Here is a 23,657-nt window from a genome sequence, read left to right as displayed (position 1 = left end):
CTGCTGTACACCTGAAACTAACACAACATTGTTAATCAACTATACTCCAATATAAAATAAAAATTAAAAACAAACCAAAAAAAAAAATAAACAGGGACTTCCCTGGTAGTGCAGTGCTTAAGAATCCACCTGCCAATGCAGGGGACACGGGTTTGAGCCCTGGTCTGGGAAGATCCCACATGCCGTGGGGCAACTGGGCCTGAGTGCCACAACTACTGAGCCTGCGCTCTGGAGCCCACGAGCCACAACTGCTGAGCCTGTGTGCCTAGAGTCTGTGCTCCACAATAAGAGAAGCCACCGCAATGAGAAGCCCATGCACTGCAACGAAGAGTAGTCCCCACTCGCTACAACTAGAGAAAGCCCGTGCACCGCAACAAAGACCCAACACAGCCATAAATAAATAAATAAATAAATAAATAAACTGGGAAAAAAGTAAATAAACAAAACAATGTAATAGTGAAAAAAACAAATGAAAACATCTAATACGTAAATGGCCAATGCTGCTAAACTTAAGTACTTCTAAGTTCCCAGTCCATGTTCTTTCCAATGAGTTGTTCTGCTTATCAGAGTACAGAATGTGGTCATTTGTGTTGCTCCAGTAGGGTAGAAATCACCGATACAGGGTAGGTATGCCAAAGAAGCATTAGAACACTATATGAGTGAGTAGTCAATACAGACTGAGTTGACCCAGCAAATGTCACCATGGCATAAGCCAGTATGTAGATTCTAGCCTCCTGCCAAGCCTGCGTCAGTGTTGGACCATTTCCTCTCCCTCTCTGGAGCTGGAGTTAGTTGTACAATGTCCTACGTGTCTTAAAAGTGAAAACAGCTCCCTGGAGCACATCACAAATCCAGACCCAACTGCAGGCCAACCAAGAGTTCCAGGAACTGGTCCTATTCCTTTAATGATGGTAATATCTGGTGTTTAGGAAAATGCCCCTATCTTTCTAGAACCTTAAATTCTGGACATTCCTAGGAATGTACCCTCAAGTGACTGCATGTGTACATACAGGTTATATACGAGAATATTCTTGACACACTGTTCATACTAAAAGAAACTAAAAACATTTCCAGTGCCCATCAATGGTACACTGGATAAATATATTCTGGTATTTATATGACATAATAGTATACTGTAGTGAAAACAAAGTACAGCCATACCCATCAACAGAGATGAATCTCGAAATTACAACACTGTACAAAAAAAAGGAGTCATAGGAGAACACATACGAGTCCATTTAAGAATGTTCAAAAGCAGGAAATGAGACAAAACGCTTTTTTTCTGATACATGTGTGGGGGAAACTTTAAAGAATAAAATTAGGTAATTAATAACACAAAATTTAGGAAAATGGTTACCTGTGGAAAAGAAGTGATGTGGGTAAAGTGTTTAGCTCTGGCCCTCAAGGGGCTTGAAGTTCCTGCTAATGTTCTAGTTCTAATAGGGTGGTGAAACAGGGGTGATGGGTTGTTACTAGTTTTTAAAGAGTACATATATGTTTATATCTGCATATTTATATGTACGACATTGTTTCACAATAAAAAAGAACCATCTGACAGTTATATGTTTAGTGTAACTTTCTAACTAAACATCTATTGTTCTTTTCTACATCAAGCCTGGGGATTGCAAACTGTCAAATAACTGTGATGGAAAGTAATTAGAACAGATTATTGAGTGCCTTAGTAAAAACGGGCCAGATTATCAATCTATCTATCCATCTATTCATCCATTCATCCATATATCCATCCAACTATCTAGAGTGGCAAATGGTACAGCATAGTGCAAAAGTGGCATATGTTAACAGTTGCTGAAGCTAAGTGAAGACAGATTTGAATATTTTTATTACAAAAACAAAAAACTTGAAGGAAAACAAGTACATAATTCTGGACCCCAGAAGTGAAATAATACCTCTGGGGTCCAGGCCTGGAAATCTGTACTTTTAACACAGTCCCAGGTGATCCTTTTGATCAGGCATGTTTGGACTGATAGAGTGTAAAGAAAAATAACAGTTCTCAACCATGCCAGGCAGAAATTAGCATTCAAATGTGATTCCAGCGATTGAAAAACACCTTGAAAAAATAAACCAATTTTGAAAAAATTTTAAATCTATAAGAATGTTTTTTAAAGTAACTAATATCAATGAATTTAAAGTAAAATACACCTACACATTGCCTAACAAGCTGCAGGTGCTCATGGAATTTGTTTAGTCCTCCCTCCTTTGAGCCACTGGTTTCTTTTCTTTTCACCACTCTAAATTCTCTCCCTGTTCTTAAAAATTTTACAATATAGTTTTGTTTTTTTTTAACATCTTTATTGGGGTATAATTGCTTTACAATGGTGTGTTAGTTTCTGCTTTATAACAAAGTGAATCAGTTATACATATACATATGTTCCCATATCTCTTCCCTCTTGCGTCTCCCTCCCTCCCACCCTCCCTATCCCACCCCTCCAGGCGGTCACAAAGCACAGAGCTGACCTCCCTGTGCTATGTGGCTGCTTCCCACTAGCTATCTACCTTACGTTTGGTAGTGTATGTATGTCCATGCCTCTCTCTCGCTTTGTCACAGCCCACCCTTCCCCCTCCCCATATCCTCAAGTCCGTTCTCCAGTAGGTCTGTCTTTATTCCTGTCTTACCCCTAGGTTCTTCATGACATTTTTTTCCTTAAATTCCATATATATGTGTTAGCATATGGTATTTGTCTTTCTCTTTCTGATTTACTTCACTCTGTATGACAGACTCTAGGTCTATCCACCTCATTACAAATAGCTCAATTTCGTTTCTTTTTATGGCTGAGTAATATTCCATTGTATATATGTGCCACATCTTTATCCATTCACCTGATGATGGGCACTTAGGTTGTTTCCATCTCCGGGCTATTGTAAATAGAGCTGCAATGAACATTTTGGTACATGACTCTTTTTGGATTTTGGTTTTTTCAGGGCATATGCCCAGTAGTGGGATTGCTGGGTCATATGGTAGTTCTATTTGTAGTTTTTTAAGGAACCTCCATACTGTTCTCCACAGTGGCTGTACCAATTCACATTCCCACCAGCAGTGCAAGGGTGTTCCCTTTTCTCCACACCCTCTCCAGCATTTATTGTTTCTAGATTTTTTGATGATGGCCATTCTGATTGGTGTGAGATGATATCTCATTGTAGTTTTGATTTGCATTTCTCTAATGATTAATGATGTTGAGCATTCTTTCATGTGTTTGTTGGCAGTCTGTATATCTTCTTTGGAGAAATGTCTATTTAGGTCTTCTGCCCATTTTTGGATTGGGTTGTTTGTTTTTCTGTTATTGAGCTGCATGAGCTGCTTGTAAATTTTGGAAATTAATCCTTTGTCAGTTGCTTTATTTGCAAATATTTTCTCCCGTTCTGAGGGTTGTCTTTTGGTCTTGTTTATGGTTTCCTTTCCTGTGCAAAAGCTTTGAAGTTTCATTAGGTCCCATTTGTTTATTTTTGTTTTTATTTCCATTTCTCTAGGAGGTGGGTCAAAAAGGATCTTGCTGTGATTTATGTCATAGAGTGTTCTGCCTATGTTTTCCTCTAAGAGTTTGATAGTTTCTGGCCTTACATTTAGGTCTTTAATCTATTTTGAGCTTATTTCTGTGTATGGCATTAGGGAGTGATCGAATCTCATACTTTTACATGTACCTGTCCAATTTTCCAAGCACCATTTATTGAAGAGGCTGTCCTTTCTCCACTGTACATTCCTGCGTCCTTTATCAAAGATAAGGTGACCATATGTGCGTGGGTTTATCTCTGGGCTTTCTATCCTGTTCCATTGAGCTATCTTTCTGTTTTTGAGCCAGTACCATAGTGTCTTGATTACTGTAGCTTTGTAGTATAGTCTGAAGTCAGGGAGCCTGATTCCTCCAGCTCTGTTTTTTGTTCTCAAGATTGCTTTGGCTATTCAGGGTCTTTTGTGTTTCCATACAAATTGTGAAATTTTTTGTTCTAGTTCTGTGAAAAATGCCAGTGGTAGTTTGATAGGGATTGCATTGAATCTTTACAATATAGTTTTATCAACAAATGTTATATAAGGCAGGATAATGTCCTGTTGGTACAGTCGTGAATGTTCTAACTTAATCCTCCCTTAACATTCAGTGGATTGTTTCAGATTTCTCATTCACTCAGCAAGGCCAGAAAGTGCCATACATTGAAGAAAGACTGACTTTTGGCTTTCTATCAAAGGGAAATCAGATAGAAAACTGAGCTGTGTCTCTGTAATAGGTTAGCATCACATGGTCTAGAGAACTCAATTGCAGAGGCCTTCGCATTTTCAAGGCTTGGGCTACATACGGGGGAATCTAAGCCAACTGAAGCATAATTAAGAGGGAAAGGAGACATGGGCGAGATAGCATGAGGTTGGGGAAGCTGTGGTTTGCCGTTGTGCAAGGCAGCCCTGGTATCTTAAATGGCATCCCACAGCAAGAGAGCATTTACCCGGATACCACTTGCTGCAACAAGCATTGCAGCTGTGTTATATGCTCATGCTTCAATTTCACCTTTGTAAATAGTGACACACTAGCAAAGTGCAATAAAACCGCAAATCCTTGAACCATACCATGGATATTCAATCACAAAACTGAAAATGACAATCAGCTTTTTGCAGTTGAGTATTTACTAGAATCTGTCCTGGTCTCTTGGCAAGAGAGACTCTGGGCACACGAGAATCTTGCCGTTCTTTAGGCACAAGGCTTGGAAACCTGCGTGTGAAATCTCAAACCTTGGGCTCTGCCTGTTTCCAGTGCCTTCAGCTGTGAGAGGAGAGAAGAGAAAGCAAGAGGTCCCTGTCCATATAATTCCTTCAGCTCCTTAGCAGGGGCAGGAAATACAGCTAGTTCTTGCAAAGTCCCAGTCCATCTACCACAGTCCCCTATTTGGGTATTCAAATGTAGTATTAGAAAAAATGCTGCCAGTCATTTAACATGTATTACTGAGCATCTATGTGTAAGACTTTATGCTGGGTTCCAAGCTGATACCAAGAGATGGGCTAGGACCTGGGACCCTCGTCTCCTCGAGCAACATAATACAAAGAAACTATAAGGGACTGAAAATAACTACACGCATGCACAGTGGGGCAATTATGAGCAATAAGATACAAAAAGGCCACAAACCAACTGCCATTTCTGAGGTGCCGAGGGTAAAAGCAGGGTCCTGTGCATGATCCCTGCACACAGCACCACTAAGGGGGTGGGAAGACCACCTAAGCTACACCTCCTGCCCAGCCCACTGACCCGGCCCTACCCTCACCCCATTTAAGGAACCAGCTTAGCCCCTGCCTCAGAGAGTGAGCAAGGCCACCTGCTTCTTATTCTCGCTCCCTCCTGCTGCAGTACGAGCCCCAGTAAAGCCTTGCCTGAATTTCTTGTCTGGCCTCTTATCAATTTCTATTGATTAAAGAGTCCAAGGTCTTGGGTGAGTAACAATTCTAGCAGATATGATTTTATGAGCATTGTTTGTAAGGAGTTGCAAATTGGAAAAACTAGGAAAAAGAAAATGGAGACACTGCTGGAGGGCTTTCCATATTTGTAGCCAAATGAAAGAAAATGAGTAAAGCATAGCTTATGTGTCTGCTTATATTTTTAAGATGAATGGATTTATTTAGTAATAGACTTTAAAATGAGCAGAAAATTTAAAGATATCATCTCTTTGCCACTTATTTCAAATATACTGTGAAACTAATAAATGTATTTGTTTAAATGTAAGGTACCAATGACTATACCCTAACTTATTCAAACTATTCTTCCATTTTAACTGTTTACACCTTTTTGGTATTATGAACAATGCTATATAATTTCCATTTACATAAATATTTGCACATACCTCTGCCATTCTCTTATGATAAAACAATTTAAGAAGGATTCATGTTCTATAGGTGGATGTTTCTTATAATTTAGGGAACATTTTGCTATTTTCTTTCTAGCAGACTTCTTCAGTTTAAACCTAAATCATATCTGAGTGACCATCTCAATATTAAATATTATCTTCCTTTAAACTTTTCCCATATGCTAAGGGAAAATTTCCTTTTGTATTACCATGCCATTAAATATAATTCTTAATTCCTTAAATATTAATAATAATAATGTGCTTTTTGAAAGAGAAAGTTTAACTGATACAGTGGCTTAATAGATTTTAAAGAATCACTAACGCAAAACTATTACAGAATAGTAGGTACTCAGGAACTTTTACTTATATTCAAAAGGATTGTTGATTCTTCCTTTTATAAGTGACCCTTTAAATACCTATTGCTAATTCAAACATATAAAACTTCTATTCATTTCTTCAGATGAAGCAAGGTAAAGACAAATGGAAATTTAATGGTTGCCTAGGGAAACAGCCCCTCAAATTGGAGGTTTAAAAGCAACAGATACATTGTGTTTCTAATTTAGCTTGCCTGTGGATTCTGGATTGAATATTATAATAGCTAGGTAACTACTTTTTTGAAAGAGAGAAATTTTAAATTAACACATGTTTAGGGGTAGGCTCCTTGAAATCACTGCTGAGGAACAAACTAGTTCAAATCAGATTTGACAGGGGTATCCAGAAATATAAGCCTCTGATCCCACCCAAATCTTACACATTTAGGGTTTAACTAGATTTTTGCAGTAAATTCACTAGAGGTATTACGTGTTCTTTTGCTCACTTTTTTTTTTACATTTCTTAGCTTTATATTGATGGATGAAAAAGACTGGACGTCCAAAAACTGATTATTATTTTTGTGGCCAATATATCAAATCAGATCTCCCATTATTGATGATCCCTTTCTATCTTTAACTCGTATTCAACAAAAATACTTTAAAACATCTTCATAGGCAGTTTACAAATATTAACTTCATAGAAAGCTTTATAGAAGAGATACTATAATAGAGGTGGAAACTGAGGCACAGAGAAGTTATTAAGAGGCTCTTCTCCAAGGCTGTACAGTTAGCAAGAAGTTCTGGCAGCATTGACTGGTGATCCAGTTTCCCTGTGCCTTCCTTTTACCCAGTGCAGCTGTCTACCTTTTGGCCAAACCAGAACTCTTCAATATTTGAGGTAGGGGAGATTTGAAAATAGAAAAAACACAGTTGACCCTGAACCACAGGGGTTAAGGGTGCTGACCCTCAGCAGTCTAAAATCCACCTATAACTTTTCAGTTGGTCCTCTCATCCCTGGTTCACATCCGTGGATTCAACTAACTTCAGATCATGTGGTACTACAGTTCCTATTTAGGAAAAAATATCTGCGTATAAGTGGATCCTCGCTGTTCAAACCTGTGTTGTTCAAGGGTCAACTGTATGTACAATTTAATGAGCTACTTTTTGTCTTTGTAAGGCACAGCAATTCTGGTGATAGACTTGGTAAAATCAAAAAGCAAAAACAACTAGTTCAAATATGCTACTCTTTGAATATGAAATTCATTTTATAATTGGGTGGGTCTGGTTTTTGAAATGGTTTTACAGTAATGGTGACAGATTTATATTAATCTCTCTACCGTGGCTCAGCAAAAGGTTTGTGGATTATAGACTAATTCATATGTGACGTTACCATGGATAATAAAAACGTCAGCTGTAAATTTTAAACTGAATCAGTTTATGTATTTTAGCAAGCGTAATGAGGTAGGTGAAAAATTCATTTCACAAAAAATTCTGCAGCAAGATTTCTTATGATACAAACAGAGCTCAGGAAGATGTTTTTCATGGGTTCCCCCACCCTTGTCCCTGAGAAACTGGCCCAAAAGGAGATCATGTTTATGAAAGGGAGGGCTGGGGTCTCTGCCATCCTATGGCCCAACAAAGCCACTGGGGCAAAAAGAAAACCCCTTTCTGGCTTGGAGGGGGTGCCATACGGTGGAGAGAGGTGGAGAAGAGGAAGAAGGGCAGTGGAGAGTAAGCCTCCCCATAAAGAAACTTCAAGAGTAGGAAGAGAGAGAGAATTAGCAGCAGGTACGATAAAAAGTAAACGGTCTTGAAGTAAGAGCCTTAACAAGGATTAAGTTTTATGGAACCCCCAACTAGAAGGTAAGTTCCCTAAAGAAAGATTTTTACTTTTTTACTCCTGTACTCCTAGTACATAGAACAGTGCCTGCACATGGTAGGTATCCAAAAAATATTGTTTAAATGAAACTTTTTGCTGTGTAAAATCCTATGCTACACCCTTTAAGAAAATCTACACTAAAAGCTTGAATTATTCTTCCACATCTCTGGGTATATTTTTGTTTTCTCTGAATACAATTCCCTACAGATTCCGGATCATGATGGACTACAGGATTTATGCACTTTACACATCAGTTTCTCGGTGTAAATTTCCTTTATTTAAAAGTTTTTTGACTGTTAGTTGATTCACATGGAGATAGTTGCCCTGAATTTGTATATTTCTGTCACTTTTGCGTTGTCTACAGTATTACATTATTGTGCTCATAATGGCAGATGTAATTCTCTTCACCACATACTATCTCTACAACCTCATATGTAGAGATTACTATGTTAAAAATTATTTATATTTACTAAATATGTAAATATCACACACACATATATGACATATAATACTGTTTATATATTATATACTTTTATTTATACATATAACTATATAATACATAATACTAAACCACAGGGCTGGAAAGCATAGGTAAACTGGTCATATTTCTAACTTCTCAAGCAGATAACTGTTGTTACACTTCAATTTAAAACTACCTTGGGGCTTCCCTGGTCGCGCAGTGGTTGAGAGTCCGCCTGCCGATGCAGGGGACACAGGTTCGTGCCCCGGTCCGGGAGGATCCCACGTGCCGTGGAGCGGCTGGGCCCGTGAGCCATGGCCGCTGAGCCTGCGCGTCCGGAGCCTGTGCTCCGCAACGGAAGAGGCCACAACAGTGAGAGGCCCACATACCGCAAAAATAATAATAATAATAAAAAAATAAAACTACCTTGGATGAGGCCAAATAGAAGATGTTTTTTTAAAATAAATTTATTTTAAAATTTATTTTTGGCTGTGTTGGGTCTTTGTTGCTGCGCACAGGCTTTCTCTAGTTGCGGTGAGCGGGGGCTGCTCTTCATTGTGGTGCACGGGCTTCTCATTGCGGTGGCTTCTCTTGTTGCGGAGCGCGGGCTCTAGGCTCACGGGCTTCAGTAGTTGTGGCACGCAGGCTCAGTAGCTGTGGCTCGCAGGCTCTAGAGCGCAGGCTCAGTAGTTGTGGTGCAAGGGATTAGTTGCTCCACAGCATGTGGGATCTTCCCAGACCAGGGCTCAAACCCGTGTCCCCTGCACTGGCAGGTGGTTTCTTAACCACTGAGCAACCAGGGAAGTTCCGAAAATGGGATTTTTTTAAGTGAAAAATTTTAATATTTTTTTATAAAAGATTTAAAGTATTTTTTAAAGGAGCAGTTAGCTATAAAGAGCTGAGGAGTCACCTACTGATTAATTAATGAATTAATTTTTCAAATGAACTGATATACATAAAACACTGTCATTGGATTTCAGTTTTAGATATCAATTATTAATTATCTATGAGGTTCCAGGAACTTTGTATATGTTGATTGAGGTGGATATTACAATTTTCATTACACAGGTAAGGAAACAAAAGCCCACAGAGTTTAAATAATCTGTTCAAGGTCACAGTTCTATAAACTGGGGAAAGAGTAGTTCAAAACACCATCATCAGAGGCCAGGTTAGTATTCTAAATGCCACTGAAAATTACTTTCTGCACCTTGCTGCCCTCTCCAGCTCTCCCCACTACTATTACTGTACTCTACCCTCTAAAATGAAAATAGACTTTTCTACTGAACTCCCTTTCAACTTCCCTTTTGTAAGATTTTTGAAATATATGTATAATTGGGAGAGAAATTATCCATGAACCAGGAGGAAAAAAATTCATAAGAGGTCACATGTTCCAGTTCTGAGTCCAATTCAGTAAATCTACACAACTGAATGCAATTAATGTAGAAAAATTGATTGGGCATCTGAAGGTCCTGAAAATTAAACAGTAGCAAGAGCATGGGAGAAGAAGTCCAGAATGGGAAACACTATCAAACCGGAATCAGTTTCCTAATTTTTCTCTGGTGTCTCTAGCATGATACTATTTCAAGGCAGCCTGACACACAGTAGCAAGTGCCAGATGCAGAGAGATCAGGAGAAGCCCTCTGGTCCTGGCTTAAGCAGAGGGAAAGGGGAATCCCTGCAGCTCAGGAAGAGTTGAGAATTCCCCAATATTTTCTCATTTTCTCCACTCCCTCATGTTGGGGGGAGAAGATACAGTTTTTAAGTCAAGGAATTAAATATTCTTTCTACTGTGCGTATTTAATTATTCAAGTACCAAAACATATATTTATGTACCTATTATAAAGAACTAAGAAAATGATTCCAAAAATCAGGAACATGATCAAATTTTCAGATGTTTTACTTCTTTTCTATTGAGAAAACTTCTTTGAAAACTTTTATAAGTACATAAATGTCCAACATTAAAACATTTCAAAAACAACTGAGACAATAAATTTAAAATAAAAATTAACACCTTCTGTAGCCAAATCTAAAGGAGTTCTTTCATATAGATTTTTAAATTGGATCAAGTTGCTAAAGATTTTTTTTTAATACATAAACATTTTTTAGATTATGACATTAAATCAGATGTCTTTTAAAAATTTTCTGTTACAGTACTATTCAAGGGTACTTAGCATAGCAGAAATTTGCAAAAGGATGATTAATAGGATATGCAATGTTCCTACAAGGATTTTCCAAATATTAGCTCATCATTTGATGTTACCACTTCCAAAATGAGTGTAGATATGTCTTTAACACTCCACTCTTACCAAGAATATTTAAGAAAGTCAATTTGCTACATATATTACTAAATAATATGGTTCAGTTTGTTCTCATGAGTGTAAAAATTATGAAATTTTCATCACGTTGACACTGAAGAAAAACTACGCATATGTTTCATAGAGAGCTTCAGTCACACATAGAATACACCCAGACAAGTATATGTTAACTATACCTGTATAAAAGTTTGAACAAATTGATTTCCAAAGCTCCTTCCTGCACGAAAATCCTACAGCTCAGCAATCAAATATGATGATTCTCAAGGAGGAGGCGGGTAGTTGTATAAAGGAAATCTATTCCAAATAGGACTTAGAGCATATCAGACCAGGTGAGGCTGATACTGCTAGTTCACTCTGAGAACCACTAGTCTAGAGAACTTCTTTCACAAAGTTTATGAGGTTTGAAACCATTTTCCAAGCAATTCTGACATACCCCTCACCCCCCCAACACACGCCCAACTTTGGACAACATCCATTCCTCACTCAAAAAAAAGCCATCTTCTAAAAGAATCACATCTTTTTCTTTTTTGCATCTTTATTGGAGTATAATTGCTTTACAATGGTGTGTTAGTTTCTGCTTTATAACAAAGTGAATCAGCTATATGTATACGTATATCCCCATATCCCCACCCTCTTGAGCCTCCCTCCCACCCTCCTTATCCCACCCCTCTAGGTGGTCACAAAGCACGGAGCCGATCTCCCTGTGCTATGCGGCTGCTTCCCACTAGCTATCTATTTTACATTTGGTAGTGTATATATGTCAGTGCTACTCTCTCACTTCGTCCCAGCTTCCCCTCCCCTGCTGTGTCCTCAGGTCAGTTCTCTACATCTGCGTCTTTATTCCTGCCCTGCCACTAGGTCCATCAGTACCATTTTTATAGATTCCATATATATGCGTTAGCATACGGTATTTTTCTCCTTCTGACTTATAAAAGAACCTTATCTTAATAAACTTCCTTTAAAGTTTAAATATGCTGTAAGATTTTTGTTTTAAGTGATACATTCTCATTCTCATAGAAGGAGTACAGAATGAAACAGTAGTAACTGTAAACTACATAAATATCTAGCACATAAATATCTAACACATATAAGAAAACACATTATAGTGAAACGTTATAAAATCATATTCCTTTAAAAATATGGTCACAATAATTTTGTAAAAATAATTAAGATGCTTACAATAATCTGCATAATTATAATATGGAAAGTTTTGTTTTTAAAAGTATTTAAAATCTAGAGAATATACTAAAGAATAAATAATATTTCCTTTTCAAATTTTCTATAAGAAATGTATAATAGGGCTTCCCTGGTGGCGCAGTGGTTGAGAGTCCGCCTGCCGATGCAGGGGACACGGATTCGTGCCCCGGTCCGGGAAGATCCCACATGCCGCGGAGCGGCTGGGCCCGTGAGCCATGGCCGCTGAGCCTGCGCGTCTCGAGCCTATGCTCCTCAACGGGAGAGGCCACAACAGTGAGAGGCCCGCGTACCGAAAAAAAAAAAAAAAAAAAGAAATGTATAATAGATTTTATAATCTGAAATGAAAAAAATAATAGAAATAGAACTGACAATCTAGACTCTTACAGTGAATTTAACTAAAAAGACCTGAGGTCCATAAAAGATGAAAACTTTACACACCCTTCCAAACACAATTCTCTTTACAGACTTGAAGCCAAAATCTTGGCTCCTGTGGTGTATTGTGTTAGTTTTATGGGTTTCCTAGTCACCAGGGAACTAGATAGTTGAGTGGGCTCAGTATGAATGGATTAAAGTCCGATGATTGTGAAGGATTCTGTCATTCCTGTTCCACACCTTGGCAACTTAATAGGTTGCTGTTACATGGGCTAGAATTAAGAAACTATCCTACTCAAAAAGCAATTACAGAGGCCTGCACTAACAAGATAAATTTAGGTCTGTTACTTTGGAATAAAACATGCAGTAGAAGTAACCCAGAGACACATGGAATCTTTCATTAGAACAATACATGGAATATATATTTAATTATATATTTGCATGAAATTAATCCTACAAGAAACCTGACAGAAATGGTGACTAATTTTCACTATGAACAAATGAAAATGTTGGCAAAATCTAATCAATTTATGTTCTGTTTTTATAATTTATACAAATATTTTTCTTATTTTAGTCACACTATGGTTCCTTCCAAACAAAAGGTCTATGGTAGGACATTTCCTTTTTTTAGCAGGAGGTTGGTTATTCAGCTTTATTTAAAAACAAAAGAATTAGATTAAATGGGAGCAAACTGATAGTCACAGTTGATAGATAACGTTTTTTTTTTTTTTTGCGATACGCGGGCCTCTCACTGTTGTGGCCTCTCCCGTTGCGGAGCACAGGCTCCGGACGCGCAGGCTCAGCGGCCATGGCTCACGGGCCCAGCCGCTCCGCGGCACGTGGTATCCTCCCGGACCGGGGCACGAACCCGTGTCCCCTGCATCGGCAGGCAGACTCTCAACCACTGTGCCACCAGGGAAGCCCGATAGATAACTTTTATTAAACGTATTAGCTTAATTTTTTAAGAGAGAATATCAGGTCTCTCCATTTTAGCTTTCAGAGGAGGCATGTTTTTGTTACCTGGAGTACAAAAAATTCCAGAAGAATAATATAATCATGATGTTTATATAATACATTTTAGGAAACATTACCATGACAATCATGATATCTAAAAGATTGCCAGATAATGCCTTATTGTGTCATTTTCTGGCTAGTCTTCTAGTATTAAAAACTGTAACAAAACAGGATGTCAGGTGACCTACAATTAAATCATTTTGATTAAGTAACCTTACATTTTAAAATGTGTTATCTGCAAAAGTACATATATTTATATCACAAAAAGGATCCTTCCTACCTAGAGCCCCATTTCCCTTCTCAAAAGGCAGCCACAGATACTAGATTTTTTGTGTCTTTCAAGAGGTTTTCTAAGCAAACACAAACTAATATATATGCCTTTTAATACAAACGGCAGTTTCCTATATACTGTTTTGTATCTTGTTTTTTCATTTAATAAAATTCTTTGATGTTGATTACATTTCAGTTCATATAACCTTATTATGTTTAAAGGCTGCACCACGGTTCAACTGGCTGCTTGATGAAAATTTAAATTGTTCCCAAATGTATGCCATTACAAACAATGCTGAAATAAATTTATATATTTTATGCACCAGTGTATTGAATCCCTGGAAGCAGAACTGATGGATAAAAGTTTTGAACATTTTTATTTTGACATATATTGTCAAACTCTTCGCCAAGAATCTGAATCAACTCACATACCAGACAAAAATGTGTTACATTTCTAACACTATGTTTTATCAAAATTTTGTCATTGTTAATCTGAAAGGTGAAAACATTTCAGTTTTATTTTCCGTATCTTGAGCATTTTTTACTCTTTGCTTAAAAGTCATTTTCAGCTCCATTTCTGTGAACTGCCTGTTTGTCATGTGCCCATTTTTCTGTTTGCTAGGTTTTGTAAAAAGTTTCTTTTCAAGCTGCTCAACATCACTAATTATTAGAGAAATGCAAACCAAAACTACAATGAGGTATCACCTCACACCAGTTAGAAGGGGCATCATCAGAAAATCTACAAGCAACAAATGCTGGAGAGGGTGTGAAGAAAAGGGAACCCTCTTGCACTGCTGGTGGGAATGTAAATTGATACAGCCACTATGGAGAACAGTATGAGGTTCCTTAAAAAACTAAAAATAGAATTACCATACAACCCAGCAATCCCACTACTGGGCATATACCCAGAGAAAACCATAATTCAAAAAGACACATGCACCCCAATGTTCACTGTAGCACTATTTACAATAGCCAGGTCATGGAAGCAACCTAAATGCCCATCGACAGATGAATGGATAAAGAAGATGTGGTACAGATATACAATGGAATATTACTTAGCCATAAAAAGGAACAAAACTGGGTCATTTGTAGAGACGTGGCTGGATCTACAGACTGTCATACAGAGTGAAGTCAGTCAGAAAGAGAAAAACAAAATCGTATATTAACCCATATATGTGGAACCTAGAAAAATGGTACAGATGAACCAGTTTGCAGGGCAGAAATTGAGACACAGATGTAGGGAACAAACATATGGACACCAAGGGGGGAAAGCGGCAGGGGGATGGGGATGGTGGTGTGATGAATTGGGCGATTGGGATTGACATATATACACTAATATGTATAAAATGGATAACTAATAAGAACCTGCTGTATAAAAAGAAAATTTCATTTTATGTTAAGAATTTTTTCTCAAATTTGTCATGAATGTTTACAGTTTTGCCACGCATTCTTTTTGATTTTTTTGTAGTCTAATTTTTGCCTGTTTTACTGATTTTGAAAATGTGGTAATACTCAGTAGTGTTGATAATGTGATGAGAGAAATATACTCTTACAAACTTTTTGAAGTACAGCATCTCTCTCATCCTGAAGAATGAGTACTATAAAAGTGATTTTAGGACAATGTTACTGAAATATATAAAGAGTATAAAAACTACTGTATTTTCTGTTTATAAAAATGTTAACAGGCTGTGAAATCCCTCAAGCAAAACTTCAATTGTGTGCCTATAGGAAACATCATAGCAATCAATACTGAGGAAGTAGATAAAGGAAGGGATTTTCAAAGAAAGAAGCTGAAAGAGAACATTCAAAGAGAAAGTAAATGAAGTGAACAATATGAAAAGCTCTGTGAAAGAAAATATATTTCTTCTACACTGAATGATAACTAATATATCCAGAAAGGAATTATATACCTAAATTACTAATTACAATCTCAAACTCTTTATTATTTATTATTTTATTTTTCCTATTATAAAAATATCACTTTTTATTTACAAATATGCATATATTTACAGAACAAAACATGAATATACATAATATATGCATACCTCAGAGCTACTGCATGTTCAGTTCCAGACCACAATAAAGCAAATACACATATATACATATAAATATATGTATATATACACACCCATATACATAAACATTTATACATACTGTGGTACAACTTGCTTTTTGTTAGTTTGTTTTCAATTTATAATATACTTCAGACATACTTCCACCTTAGAACATTTAGAACTATCAAATGTTTTAAACTATTATTATTCCACTGTAGATGTACAATTAATTATGTAACCAAATTCCAATCAATGGTTACAAAACTCTTCCCAAGTTTTCTATTACAAACAATCCTACTGTGACCATCTTTTTTTTTTTTTTGTGACCATCTTTGACACAGATTTTTATTTGCACACTTAGGAGCACGATGAATTCCAATAAGTGAATGGATATTAAAATTTTTAAGTTATCACCATAAAAAAGTTTTACCAATACATTTCCACTAAGAGTTTGTAAAAGTATATTTCTCTCACCACACTATCAACAATACTGAGCATTATCACATTTTCAAAATCAGTAGAACAGGCAAAAATGGTCTTACTTTAATTGCATTTTTCTGATAATTAATGTGGCTGAGTCTTCATTCCCCTTATCATTTGTGTTTCTCTTACTTTGAATTCACACTTTTTATTCTCAGATTGGATGGTTGATCTTAAAAGTCCTTAATGAGAGTTCTAGGCATATTAGAAAATTAGCTCTTTTTCTGTTAACAATTTCCATTTGTATCTGTTTTGTTCTGTTTTTCTTGCATGCAAATGTTAAGAATCATGTCCCTACATGGGCTTTAGGTTTTTCTATTAACCTCAAAAATGCTTTCCCACATGCTACACTCACAAACATTCATTCAGCTTTTCTTCTTTTTTAGGTTTCATATATTTCAACTTAAATTAGTAAATCATCTAGATTTCATTTGTATGTTAAGAGTGAGGGAAAGTTCAAGTTTTATTATTAGGTTTCCCAAATAAACACCTGATTGTCCATACATGATGGATTAAATGTTATTTATTCTCCATTCCCTATTTTAAATGTATGCTTATCAAATGTCAGCTTTCCTTTTATTCTTAAATGTCTCTTCGGTTTCTTTGATTTGTCTGGTAGTAGATCTATTCCCCCTAGTGGCCTTTTAATCACTACAGCTTTATAAGACCTTTTATTATATTGCAAAATCCCCAGATATATGTATACATATGTACATTTTTCTTTGAATTGAAAACTTCCTGGCAAGTAGTTATTTTTCCCTTTGAGCTAAACAGTTGCTTTAAAAACAAACAAAAAAATTCGGTTAGGATTCTGTTTAATTTATATGTTCTTTTAGAGAAATGATACCTTTGTCTAGAAGAACGTTATGTATTTCATTGTATTTTTATCTATACATTCTCATATATAGTATATTTTCATCTATGTCCCTAGAGCTTTACATCTTTTTTAAAATACGTTTTTCAAGTTATTTCATGCCAAACGGAATGGCTTGTTTTGTTCTATTTTCCAGTTTATATATATATATATATATATATATATAACATCTATTGATAACTGTAAATCGCAGTTAGATGCAATTAGACACTTCACTAAATTTTCTTATTTTTTCTATGAGATTTTCAGTTGTTTTCTGTTGATTCTCAAGGTACACGATTGTATTACGTGTAAAAAGTGATAATGTTGTGTCTTCTTTTCTAATCAGAATGTTAACGTGTCCTCCTGCCTACCTCACTGGCCTATACGACTCAACAACGTCATAGAGTATGATGATGAGCATTCTTGGCTTTTCCAAATTTCCTGGAAGTGATGCTAGTGTTCCAAGATTTACCGTGAGAGCAAGACAGACAGATGGCGGGTATCCTACTCGTAATGCAGTAACACCCAATATAAAATATTAAAGCTTTACCCTTTTACGTAGGTGGGAAATCGACCTTAGTGCATAATATCTTCATCTCTGTACTAGTTTGGGTAGATAACACACTAAATACGCAACAAAGTAAAAACTCAACCAAATCGTAGGTCCTAAGACCAGAAAACAAATGAAAGAAAATTCTAAGTCTTGAAACATAAACGTTTTATTTTATAGAAACAAACCAACTGTACGCCGAAATAATTTACCACCCGCCCCCCAAGTCTGCCTGAATGCTAAAGCGAGAGTTGGGTTCTCTCCTGTAACCCCCGTCGCTCTGCCAGCAAAGCACGTCAAGAAGTGGCTGCAAACCCTTTTACCAGCGAGTCGGCCAGGCCCGGGTCCGCAAAGCTGCGCTGAGCGAGCGCCCGCCAGAGACGCCAGTGGAGCCGCCTCCGGGGCAGGAGACGCGGGAAAGGTGCGCAGCGCGGCCGGGCAGCGCAGCCAGCTCTCCGGGGCGCGCTCTTCCGCGGCCGGAACGCTCTCCCCAACACAGCCTCAGTCCCGGGGCCACGACCGCCGACTTCAGATCCAGGGGGCCCCGACCCCTCACCCAGCGCCGGAGACGGCTCGCTGCCAGCCAGGCCCACGCGTCCACCTGGCAGACATGCGCCGAGCGCCCCGAAACTTCGGAAACCACCTGGGGATGCGGCGCGGGGCGCGGCGGGCCGGGGGGCAGCCAGCCCAGGACACGGCGTGCCCCCGCGTCCGCCGGCCTCGGGCCTCTCCTCGAGGCGCCAGCGACCCGGCTCTCCGCCCGCCCGGCCCCACTCACCGCCCGGCCAGCAGTCCACTCGGCACCCGCGACGCCAGGCCTGGGGTCTGAGTTTATCCAGGGAGGAAAGAGAAAGGGGCGGGGCGGGGAAATGGAGAAGGAAGAGGAGGATTTTGCAAAAAAAACACACAGAGCCCCGCAGGCGACTGGGAGGAGGGTCGGGGGCGTGGTCCCGCGGGCGGGGACCCTCCCCGGGGCGCAGTCTCCCCGCCCCGACCCGACCCGACCCGCCCCCGCGCTGGGAGATCTGCTACCGCGGGTCCGCTGCCCCTGGAGGCACGGGCCGCTGCTGGAGGCACGGGCCGCTGCTGAAGCCGGCTTTCCAGTAAAAATGCACAGGAGACAGGAAAAGAGGGAAAACTAGTTGTCACTGCTCACATGTGAGGTGAAGAAAAAGATAAAAGCAAGTCGACGGTTGCCTCTAATCCTAAAGGCACTTTCTAGAGCCTGTGAGGCAGGGCTTCGTGGCAGAGATCAAAGAGCCCAGAAAGGAAAAGAAGCCAGCCTTTAGTAAGAGCCCTGTTAATTTAAATCTGTCCCACACCCCAGACCCTTGGCTTGGAGAATTGACCTTGGCGATGCAATGCGGGCTGGAAACCCTCAGGCGCGGGGCCCAGGCATTTGTTTTCCTTTCCACTGGATTGGAGGAGGCCAGTTTGATGTTAGAGGGAGGTAGGGAGGAAGGGGTGCCAGAAAAGAGGAGTGGGGGAGCTGGGTCGCCTATGTTTTCTGAGAGAAAAATAGCATTTGTTAATTACTGTTGTTAGGCACAAGTATTGGTTTCAAACTAATGAAGTTTAGATCTGTGGTCCATGGGAAGGAACACAACCCACTGACAGGAACTGAGGGAATCTAGATATCTCTGACCTTATAAAGAATCAGAACTGGACAGAAGTAAATTAGATTAAGTTCTGAAGAGTACTTGGCAGTGCCCCACTATGGGAGAAGTTTGGATAGGGGAAGGCGTATGGGAGTGGAGTTCTGGAATTTTCCATTTTCCCCTTATGAATGCTATCTGCTACTGTGTATGTGAAATAGATTTAAAAAATTCATATTGCATTTCTCAGTAGTAATTGCATGGGCCATTACCCAGATACTGAAATAATGTTATATTGAAAGCATAAAACGAAGTAGTGCCGAAACTACAGCTAAATATGATACTATTTATTAGCTTTGTTTTAAATTCATGAGAGTGATTCAGAGATTGAGTTTATGAATGCAAACCTCCAAAATGATCACATGAATGATCCCCAATAATTCAGGAGCAAAACATGGCTTGTGAAACATATTGCTTTGGGGAGGGATAAAGAAACGATTGAAAGTATTTCATATGCCCCAAATCCCAAGTTTTGACGGGAAGAATAATGATCAAACCTATGTCTATGAAATTCCTGATCTGGTGATGTTCCAACTCAAATCCTTCAGGGGATGAAAACTTTACTGTTTTTTGTACTAATCCTACGTTATTTGCCCTATTGCTCCTTAGCTACATCTCTTAGTATTATTTTCTTTTTATTGTTTTTTCCCACATTACCACAATCTTCTTAGAGTTAATATTGTACCTCTTCACGTGAAATTAGGAAGTTTGCAAAGCACTTTTTGGTACCTCAATTCTATATGTCATTGCTATCATGTTTTACATGCACACAAATTATAGACTACATAATTAAACGTTATGTTTTGCTAAAGCAATCAGTTGTCTTTACAGCTATTAGGAGATGAAAAATAGTTTTTATATTTACCCACAAATACACAGTTATCTGCTTTTCAGTTTTGCTGGTAGTTAAAGAGTTTTATCTATTGTCACATCCCTTCAGGCTGGGGAATTTCCTTTAGCATTTCTTGTAGTGCAGAACAGCTAGAGATAAATTCTCTCAGCACTGTTTAATCTGAAAGTATTTTTTTGTATGCATTTTAAAATATCTTCACTGGATATAGAATTCTGAGTGGACAGATTTTTCTTTTCTTCCCCAACAGTTTTCAGTTACATTTTTATCTGATGGGATTCAGATTTTTGGCTTTAAGATAAAATTTTTAGCTTTGGTTTTCTGCAATTAGGCTGTGATGTGTGGTTTTCTTTGTATTTATCCTCATTGGAAGTCTTTGAGCATCATAGACAGATGATAGGTTGATATTTTCACCATTTGGGAAACTTCCAACCATTATTTCTTTAACTTACCTCCCTACACCATTCTCTGTTCTTTCCTTCTGTAAATTCGATTAAATGTATCTTAGACCATTTAATGTTGTCTCACAGGTCAGCAAGACTTGTTTACTTTTTTCCAATACAGTAAGTCCCCTACATATGAATGAGTTCCATTCCAAGAGCGTGTTCGTAAGTCCAACAAAGTTAGCTTAGGTACCCATAACACAATCAGCTATATAGTACTGTAATAGGTTTATAATACTTTTCACACAAATAATACATAAAAAACAAACACAAAAAATAAAACATTTTTAATCCTACAGTACAGTACCTTGAAAAGTACAGTGGTACAGTACAACAGCTGGCATCCAGGGGCTGGCATCGAGTAAACAGGCAAGAAGAGTTACTGACTGGAGGAGGGAGAGGAGATGGGAGATGGCAGAGCTGAAGGATCGTCAGCAATAGGAGATGGAGGGCAAGCTGCAATTTCACTCACACCTGACATAGATGACACGGGTTCTGATTCCTCACTGGATTCAATTCTATCTACCCTCTTGAAAAAACAATCCAGCGATGTCTGGGTAGTAGCTCTTTTTTTCTCATATAGATAACAGAGACTGCTTTCTGAACAGCTGCTGCAACCTTCGTGAACCATTCTACATTCAGGTACTGTGCCTCGAAAACTAACAGCGCCTCCTCAAATAAAGAAAATCCCCTTGCCATTTCCTGGGTCGTGAATCTCTTCAGTTCTTCAGTTACTTCTTCTTCCTCTTGTCTCTCTTCATCCTTACTCTGGGCCACCAATTCCATCAGGTCTTCATTAGTAAGCTCCTTGTGTTGCAGAGCAAGGAGTTCAATGAAATTGTCCTCTTGCAGGTCTATCTTCTTGCCGAGGGTCACTAAGTTGTTGAAGACCTCTTTGGACTCCTCATCCACCTCAAATCCATGAAAATCATGAACAAACTGAAGGCAAATGTTCTTCCAAATCCCATTCATGGTAATGACCATAACCTCACACCAAGCAAAGTCAATGTTTCTTATGGCCTTGTAGATGTTATAGTCCTTCCAAAATTGTTGCCATGTTGTTCCTGATTCATCACTTACCTTTACTGCCTGACGAAAAGTGTGACATAAATAATATTTCTTGAAAGTCGCTATAACTCCCTGGTCCATAGGTTGGATGAGCGACATAGTATTCAGTGGCGATGCACTACTTTGACATTGGGATGAAAGTCATCCATGAATGGGAGGTGGCCCAGAGCATTATCAAGCAGCAAAAGAATGTTGAATGGGATCTCCTTCTCCAAGCAATGTTTCTCTACCTCTGGGATAAAGTGGTAGAAAAACCCATCCTGGAAAATGGCCTGTGTAACCCAGGCTTTGGGGTTACTCTTCTATACAATAGGGAGAGAGCCCGTGGCTATGTTTTTAAGGGCTTTTGGGTTCTCTGAATGATAAACTAAGAGAGGCTTCAGCTTCATATCACCAGAAGCATTGCCACCAAACAACAGAGTTAGCCTGTCCTTTGCTGCTTTATAGCCTGGCAACAACTTCTTCTCCTTACTGATGTAACGTCGGTCTGGCCTCCTCTTCCAGTACAGTCCTGTCTTGTCCATGTTAAAAACCTGCTCGGAGTGTCCTTGTCCCCATGGTGAGCCACAGCCACCGCCCGCCTCTGCAGGAGACCCTCCAACACTAGCAGGAGAGGGGGAAGATGGCGGAAGAGTAAGACGCAGAGATCACCTTCCTCCCCACAGATACACCAGAAATACATCTACACGTGGAACAACTCCTACAGAACACCTACTGAACGCTGGCAGAAGACCTCAGACTTCCCAAAAGGCAAGAAACTCCCCACGTACCTGGGTAGGGCAAAAGAAAAAAGAATAAACAGAGACACAAGAATAGGGACAGGACCTGCACCAGTGGGAGGGAGCCGTGAAGGAGGAAAGATTTCCACACACTAGGAGCCCCTTTGCGGGTGGAGACTGCAGGTGGCAGAGGGGAAAGCTTCAGAGCCGCAGAGGAGAGCACAGCAACAGGGGTGCGGAGGGCAAAGCGGAGACATTCCCGTACAGAGGATCGGTGCCGACCGGCACTCACCAGCCCGAGAGGCTTCTCTGCTCACCGGCTGGGATGGGCGGGGCTTCGGTTGGAGCGCAGGGAGAGAACTGGGGTTGGCGGCGTGAACACAGCCTGCGGGGGGTTAGTGCACCACAGCTAGCTGGGAGGGAGTCCAGGGAAAAGTCTGGATCTGCCGAAGAGTCAAGAGACTTTTCTTCCCTCTTTGTCTCCTGGTGCGCCAGGAGAGGGGATTAAGAGTGCTGCTTAAAGGAGCTCCAGAGATTGGCGCGAGCTACGGCTAACAGCGTGGACCCCAGAGATGGGCATGAGACGCTAAGGCTGCTGCTGCCACCACCAAGAAGCCTGTGTGCGAGCACAGGTCACTCTCCACACCTCCCTTCGGCGGAGCCTGTGCAGCCCGCCACTGCCAGGGTCCCGAGACCCAGGGACAACTTCCCCGGGAGAACGCACGGCACGCCTCAGGCTGGTGCAAAGTCACCCCGGCCTCTGCCGCTGCAGGCTCGCCCCGCACTCCGTGCCCCTCACTACCCCGGCCTGAGTGAGCCACAGCCCCCGAATCAGCGGCTCCTTTAACCCCGTCCTGTCTGAGCGAAGAACAGACGCCCTCCAGCGACCTACATGCAGAGGCAGGATCAAATCCAAAGCTGAACCCCGGGAGCTGTGCGAACAAGGAGAAACGGAAATCTCTCCCAGCATCCTCAGGAGCAGCGGATTAAATCTCCACAATCAACTTGATTGCATCTGTGGAATATATGAATACACAACGAATCATCCCAAATTGAGGAGGTGGACTTTGAGAGCAGGATTTATGATTTTTTTCCCCTTTTCCTCTTTTTGTGAGTGTGTATGTGTATGCTTCTGTGTGAGATTTTGTCTGTATAGCTTGGCTTTCACCATTTGTCCTAGGGTTCTATCCGTCCATTTTTTTATTACTTAAAATATTTTTTTCTTAATAATTTTTTTTATTATAATTATTTTATTTTACCTTACTTGATTTTTTCTTTTATCTTCTTTCTTTCTTTCTTTCTTTCTTTCTTTCTTTCTTTCTTTCTTTC

The 23,657-nt window shown here is 39.5% G+C and overlaps 1 protein-coding gene across 1 annotated transcript in view; it reads right to left on the bottom strand.

Moving 5' to 3' along the window:
* Positions 1-18,441, bottom strand: part of LOC114890188 (phospholipid scramblase 4-like) — a 39,785-nt gene extending 21,344 nt beyond the window's left edge. Inside the window, exon 1 of the mRNA XM_029213612.1 lies at positions 18,372-18,441. The gene's annotated coding sequence lies outside the window, so the exon portion shown is untranslated. The remainder of the gene's footprint in view (positions 1-18,371) is intronic.
* Positions 18,442-23,657: the final 5,216 nt, after the last annotated feature.

Source organism: Monodon monoceros, unplaced genomic scaffold, assembly GCF_005190385.1.
Source record: "Monodon monoceros isolate NGI ecotype Baffin Bay Population unplaced genomic scaffold, NGI_Narwhal_1 Super_Scaffold_11, whole genome shotgun sequence".
Taxonomy (NCBI): domain Eukaryota; kingdom Metazoa; phylum Chordata; class Mammalia; order Artiodactyla; family Monodontidae; genus Monodon; species Monodon monoceros.
The sequence above is the reverse complement of the archived record's forward strand: the minus strand, read 5'-3'. Positions and strand labels throughout refer to the sequence as shown.